This window comes from Papaver somniferum, chromosome 2 (genome assembly GCF_003573695.1).
Source record: "Papaver somniferum cultivar HN1 chromosome 2, ASM357369v1, whole genome shotgun sequence".
NCBI lineage: Eukaryota > Viridiplantae > Streptophyta > Magnoliopsida > Ranunculales > Papaveraceae > Papaver > Papaver somniferum.
In genome coordinates, this window is record NC_039359.1 from 26,823,830 (window position 1) to 26,830,653 (window position 6,824).

Genomic DNA, 6,824 nt, shown 5'->3' on the forward strand with positions numbered 1-6,824 from the left:
GCCAGTGGATGCGGGTGGATGGTCGGATTTGAAAACACAGTTTCATTTCACGGAAAATTAGGCTAAGGCCAGACCCATGGATAACCCATAATATGAGACCCTTAATTAAAAGAAGTTTATATATAGGCCCCAAATTATTAAAAGTCGTTGATACTCTTATACATATTGTCAAGCCCATAATTAAATAAAATTTAAATTTAGGCCAAAAATTATTAAAATATTATGTGATGATGCTCCAACCACCACAGCCACCTCCGACCATCACCGTCACACCACCTCCGACCACCAACGCCAGCAACCTCCGACAACCATCGCCGCCGCCAGCCTCCGACCACTACCATCAAACCACCTCCGACCACCACCGTCAGCCACCTCCGACAACCACCACCGCCAAATCACCTCCGGCAACCACCACCTGCCACCTCCGACCACCACCGCCAGCCACCTCCGACCACCACCTCTATTGACAACCACCGCCAACATATGGCATGTGTATCCAGAAATTACACATGCACATGACATGTGTAACGCAAAGTTACACTTGTATATAGATGTGTGCTCAGTAGTTACACATGCTTATGGCATGCATAGTCAAAAGTTACCCGTCAAAAAGAAACATACAGAAAATACATATATTTTCTTTAATATTCATTTACAATAATTTCTCTATTTATCAGTTATAGTAATCGGTTGTTATTGAACACAATAAATGAGTTAGAAACACCATAAATAAGCCACTGAATCCTATAATAGAAGTTTTCCCTTTCCTTCTTGTCTACCTCACTCCAAAATGCTTGCATATCTACAACGAAATAAACATCCATGGATTATGTTGGATGAATAAAAAGCAAAAAAATAAATATTATAGACCAATTGTAAGGCAAAATTATAGAACAAAGATCGCAGAAAAAGCACATGATAACCTATCTTAGCATGCGTAACTGGGAGTTACACAGGTATCTGTCATGTGTGATTGATAGTTACACATACATATGACTTGGATACCTAGCATGTGGGATTTTTTGGTTGCAAGTTTGTTCATTTTAGCATGTGTAACTCCTAGTTACACATGCATCTGTCTAGTGTAAAGAGGAGTTACACATGCATATAGTATGTGTAACTAGGAGTTACAGATGCACCTGCCTTGTGTAACTGAGAGTTACACATCCATATAAAGCAGCATTTTCAACTATAAAAGAGCTAAGAATCATCACTTCTCACCTGGACAGTAGCCAACTTCCTTATTTATCCAGACATAAACTGCAAGAATATCCCAGAGCTTTGATAAATGTTCTTGGTTCTCTTGGTAAGCTAGTGTCTTATCAGTGCGCGCAAACCACATCGACACCTGCATAGACATCAATTGACATAGAAATTACACATCTAATGTCATTGAAGGCTTAAAAAGTTAATGAAATTGAAGGCATCTAAAGCTGGAACATAATGGTTGATTCATTTAGACATACATATAAGGGAGGAAAAACTAAATCAAGATTAGTGTAACTTTCACTTACATCTGTGCAAGTATTGTTAGGGCCATCGAAGCAAAGAATTAACTCGAGTAAACATGCCACAAAAATCTGCATCAAGCAAGGTACGGTCAGGCACATAGTACATATCCAAGACTAAGTTCCTGTCTCAATGAACTCCACATCCTAAAAGCATGTGTAACTAGCAGATACACATGCTAGAAAGTCTGTGTAACTAGTAGATACACATGCTAGAAATCATGTGTAACTAGTAGATACACTATTTTAAATGCAACCAACACATAAAATTAATTTAGTCTCTAGGATTTGTATCTTCCACAATTAATTAATAAAACCCTATGAGAAGACGCCAACGAACCAGAATTGCTCCCTGCAAGAAAAAATATAGACATTAAGAAACCCGCATCACGACAAAAAATAGACGTGTACTCAGAAGTTACACATGCAAATTGGCATGTATAATCAGCAGTTACACATGCATATTGGCATGTGTAATCAGCAGTTACACATCCATTATCAACAAAACTATTCAAAATAAAGCACAAAATAAATCTTCCTAGACAACACTATTGTTTCTTTAACACCTATTCAAACATAACCAGGCACTGAAACAAAAACATTGTTGGATTTAATTGCTCAAACTGATCATAAACATGTATCCAACAGTTAAACAAAACCCATTAAACGATATATTCAGCAGTAATAATTTACCATTTCAACCATAGTAAGGTCATAGATTATTTCTAACTGAGTTCCAGATTCATACAATCTTCATTAATACAATAATTTAGTCATAAGGGACCCACACATAGAAAATTTTAACATCAAGTTTAGCTTATTAAACCTGCGATTAGCATATCAGTTGTCGTGTCAATAAATCATGCATTAGTATGCAAATAAATTGACATATTGAAGATTATACAATACGAATACAGTCCTAAGATAAATAGACTGCCTAGTGGTACGTAAAACATCATAAGTAAGGTAAGCATTTTCTAATGATCGTCTGTTAAGGTAGTACAATACGAATACAGAAATTTCCATTGTCCATACACTCCTGACTCACACAAACGTTTAACATCCAACATTAACTTTCCATGTACATTAAACCATAACTGGGGAATGAACAGAATAATTGAAACCAAAGTATTCACCTTTACCCATAAATCCTTCACTAGATGTGGCAGATTCTCATTCGAATTGTTAAAGCAATTAGATAGAATTACGTAAATATATGTGTAATCAATAGTTACACGTGTATATGACTTGTGTAACCAGAAGTTACACATGCATATGGCATGTGTAATCGGGAATTACTCATCCAATGAGCATGTGTAACTAGCAGTTACAGATTCAATTAGTATATCCTGATTATTAAACACAAACAATCAGGTATGAATAAGCTCACCTAGGCAGTATGATCTTTTAAGACGTGTCGACAGTTATAATTTCCATCTTCAGATCCTTCCCACACACGAACAGTCTGCATATACAAATTAAAAAAAGAAAACATTAAACATGGTGACACAACAGCTGAGTTGGGAGTCAAAAATTAAAACAAAAAAATAAATAAAATCAACTAATAACCTTAACAATTTGAGGTTTCTCAACCAAAAGAATTAATAATGTTACCAGGATAGCTCCCTTGACTGACAGATTTGTAGTGTTTTAAATACACAATATGGTGGTTATAGGTAACTAATGGACAAATAAAAGAAGACAAGAAACTATTCAGGGAGATTATTCTAGTTCTGGATCACATGGTGTCTACAACAAACCCTTACAAACAATCACAATCTAATATATTTAGCTTGATATATAAAATGGAAATAATGAGTCTATGATCACCTTATCTGCCGAAGCAGTAACAAAGAAATCGTCCTTGGGTACAAATTTGACACTGGTAACCTACGAAAAAGAACACGGCTTCAGTACCACAATTATGTTATCAAACATAAAAGAGCCTGATAAAAGGATGCCTAGTGAGGAATAAGACCTTCTTCGAATTTCCACTGAGTGTAGACAAAATCTGCCATGATGTGCGGTCGAAAACAATGGCATTTGTGTCAACCCCTCCGGTTGCAATAATATCCTGCTACTCAATAAAGGGGATGATCACAAAGTTCGGACTCATAACTACATGAGGATTCCAAAAGTGGAGGCTAGTTGAAATGAATGTAACAGTACCAAAAACAACATGGCACTATGGCAGCTTATAGTTGTACCTTGGATGGATGGATGTATGTCAACGGAAAAAATGCCAGGTCTGTTAGTTTTGTGAAGGGGATGGTTGTAAAGCTGGGTGTACCTCTCAAGGTCATCGACATGAGCCAATGTGGAAGGAATCTGGACAAACAAACAAACACAGACAATTATTAGTGTGTGAAAGCAGGATAATGAACTTCTAACTATGCCTTTTGAAGCAAAAGGATCCGGAGTCTTGCTAAGAACATTGAAAACACTACCTGGCGTTTTTTCCTATGATGTAATAGTAAAGTATTACAGTCGGTAAGATCGGCAATAATATCAGCTGAAATCCCATAGGGAGTGATCTCTTCCCATCATGGTCCATATTCACATCCTCGACAGCTTGAAGCACATAAGATTACATGGAAACTGGTAAGATATGGAATTGTTCGTAAAATACTTGGAATAATTCGACCTTATTAGATGTAGAACAAATATTATGTGAATAATTACTTCGGAAATTTCTGTTGTGGTTGAGATTTCAGATTCGTCAGATTTATCTTGACCTGAATTCACTGTGTAGCTGGCGATTTCAGATGAAGCTGAGAGAGGTGAAGATTTAGCTTGAGCCAGAGTCACGGTGCAACTGGTGATTTCAGATAGAGCTGAGAGAGACTCGATATCGAAAACGAGATTCTGGAATTGAAAAAGATAACAACAACATCATAATCGATTTGATTCCGCATTTATCAATCAAATTTTGAGAAAATATTAAGTAATTTGAAATCGGAGCATAAAACAAACTTACCTGATCATCTGCTTTTGGAGAAACAAGAAAATAAGAATCAAGAATCTCTACAGACTCGATAGATAATTTGAGATCTGGTGACGTTACTTTAGTTTCTTCAGGAACGGGTGAAATTATCATCTGAGATGGAGAAACAATCTTCATAAACCAAAAACAGAAACAAAACACAAAATCAGTATACTAAGTAAGAAGAAAGAGGTTAAGATAGAGATTTTGGTTTTGTGTTGGTCTCGATCTTACATCTTTGGATTCGTTGTGAAGAAGATTTGCAGTTCGTTTCACTGGAGGAGTTGATGAATTTCTAGGGTTTCGTTGTTTGCGAGGTGTTTGAATTGGAGTTTTGAGTAAAGTAAGAAGAAATACGAAGAAGATCCAGGTAGTAATTTACAGATCGATTGTGTTAAAATTCCTCCTGGTAGTTTGTTTTTAGAGATCTTTCTCTCTGCAATCTTTTCTTCGGTTTGATGAAAGAACCCTAATTTTCTTCAAAGAGCAGAGACGAGAGAGAAGTGAAAGAAATTGAAAAAAGATGAATCTCGAAATGAAAACTATAGCCTATTTCATTAGGTATATATAGTAAAGGGTATTTTGGTATTACGAATTTCCCCCAAAACCTAAACTTTATTACCAAGTCCTGAAATCTAAAGTTCTAAACCTAAAAATATTAAAAAGTGAAAGCATGGAGTTGATAGGGGATTCATTCAGTGGGGCTTCTATATATTGAACCCATATAGTAGGGGTTCTAGTATTTTTCACTTCATTTATTCTCCCTATTTTTCCATCGGTTCAATTTCAGTAGATTACATGATTTTCCAAGGGAACCATCCACTCCATTTACTTATCAGAGGTAAGTGACTATTTTGAGCTCGACTCAAAACATACTTCTAGAATTTTTAGATTAATTATTAATCCAGTAGATGTGGCAGATGAACTGCTATTCATTCCTTGATGTTTAGTAGCAGTGTTTTTCACCGAAATCGGGTTCCTAAAGTCGGCCATTTATAAACAACTCGCACATCTATGAAAAATATTGAATATTGAAACGTAATAGCCTTATTGAATTACAGAATAACAACAAATAGGTAGACCAGAAAATAACATCATGAACCAATTATTTTGATTGTTCGCTCTCCTTGGTAAAGAAATATAGATCATCTCTGTCCAAACAATAATCATCTTCATTACCCATTTCGTTTATACATGTTCTTAAAAGTTCCATTCCTAATAAGGAGATGCACCATATATACATATGACTTACCATTTTCCTATGTGAAAATACTGGAACCCCCTTACTATATGGGTTCAACATATAGAAATCCCACAAAATGGATCCTTTATTGTCAACTCCATACTTTAGAAAAATGATATTTCTAGGCCCAGAATATCAATTTTTCTTCAATTCTGGCCCATAATTTTATATTATGTATTTTGATATTGACAAAACTACCCTTTTATATTTAAAGAAGGGAAATATCACAAGATATTTTCATTTCTCCATCTTCTTTCTCTCTCATATTTCTCTCTCGGTTGCAGAGAAAAACAATTCTAGGGTTTTCTGAGATTTAGTTTCATCTTCTCCTTTTAGATTCTCTACTGCGACAACTCATTAGATATTTTCATTTCTTATTTCATTTCCTCTCTCCAGTTCTTACAGAAACACTTTCTAGGGTTTCTAAATTGATTTTGAGCAGAAACAATTGATTCAGAGACAATCGATGGCAACGATAGAGATCATAAATCACCATCAGGAGAAGGAGGAGCATCAGTTGCAGTAGAAGATAATGGATCCGAGAAACAAATATCAGTTAATTGATATGTAGATTCAACACAAGTTTATCAGCAAGCTAAGTGCAGATAAGTATTCTCTTCTATCAGTGATTATGCTTTAATTGAGAGATTTTAGTTTATTTATTCAGAAACAAATATGAGAAAAAAACATTTCAAAATCGAAATAGATCTTAGATTTACATTCATCTACTCTCTCTGGTTGTATCAATGGAATTTTTTTGAAGAATATTGAACAAAATTTTCAGATCTGTTATTCGTCAAAATCATCGTAACTCTCAATTTCAAGTTGTGATCTAAAAATTGATTAAGGATTCGATATCAGCGTCTCATCATCTCTATTACCCGTAGATTTGATTTGAATTTTATTCACTTTTAATTTTCGATTTCTTGGTAGATATGGAACGGAAGTTGTTTTTGAATGATGTTGGGAAACGACATTTAGATGAAGTTTTTGCTGCTAGAGAACTTTTTGCTTTTGTTAAAATTTGTGGATTTATGTTGAATTGGAAACCGTAGTCAATTATTTACTAGATGCTTTGATTTGATGAAAT

The 6,824-nt window shown here is 35.1% G+C and overlaps 1 long non-coding RNA gene across 3 annotated transcripts; it reads right to left on the reverse strand.

Moving 5' to 3' along the window:
- Nucleotides 1-605: 605 nt before the first annotated feature.
- LOC113353066 lies at nucleotides 606-4,330 on the reverse strand. Of its 3 annotated transcripts, XR_003361058.1 has the most exons (9): nucleotides 4,191-4,330; nucleotides 3,956-4,079; nucleotides 3,487-3,836; nucleotides 3,339-3,398; nucleotides 2,899-2,973; nucleotides 1,849-1,860; nucleotides 1,515-1,580; nucleotides 1,222-1,348; nucleotides 714-802 (listed from the first exon to the last, which is right to left on the reverse strand). It is a non-coding gene; the product is annotated as an uncharacterized LOC113353066 (long non-coding RNA). The 3 variants fall into 3 exon arrangements; XR_003361057.1 differs by having other exon boundaries at nucleotides 606-802; nucleotides 1,515-1,860; XR_003361059.1 differs by lacking the exons at nucleotides 3,956-4,079; nucleotides 4,191-4,330 and having other exon boundaries at nucleotides 606-802; nucleotides 1,515-1,860; nucleotides 3,487-3,582; nucleotides 3,716-3,731.
- Nucleotides 4,331-6,824: the final 2,494 nt, after the last annotated feature.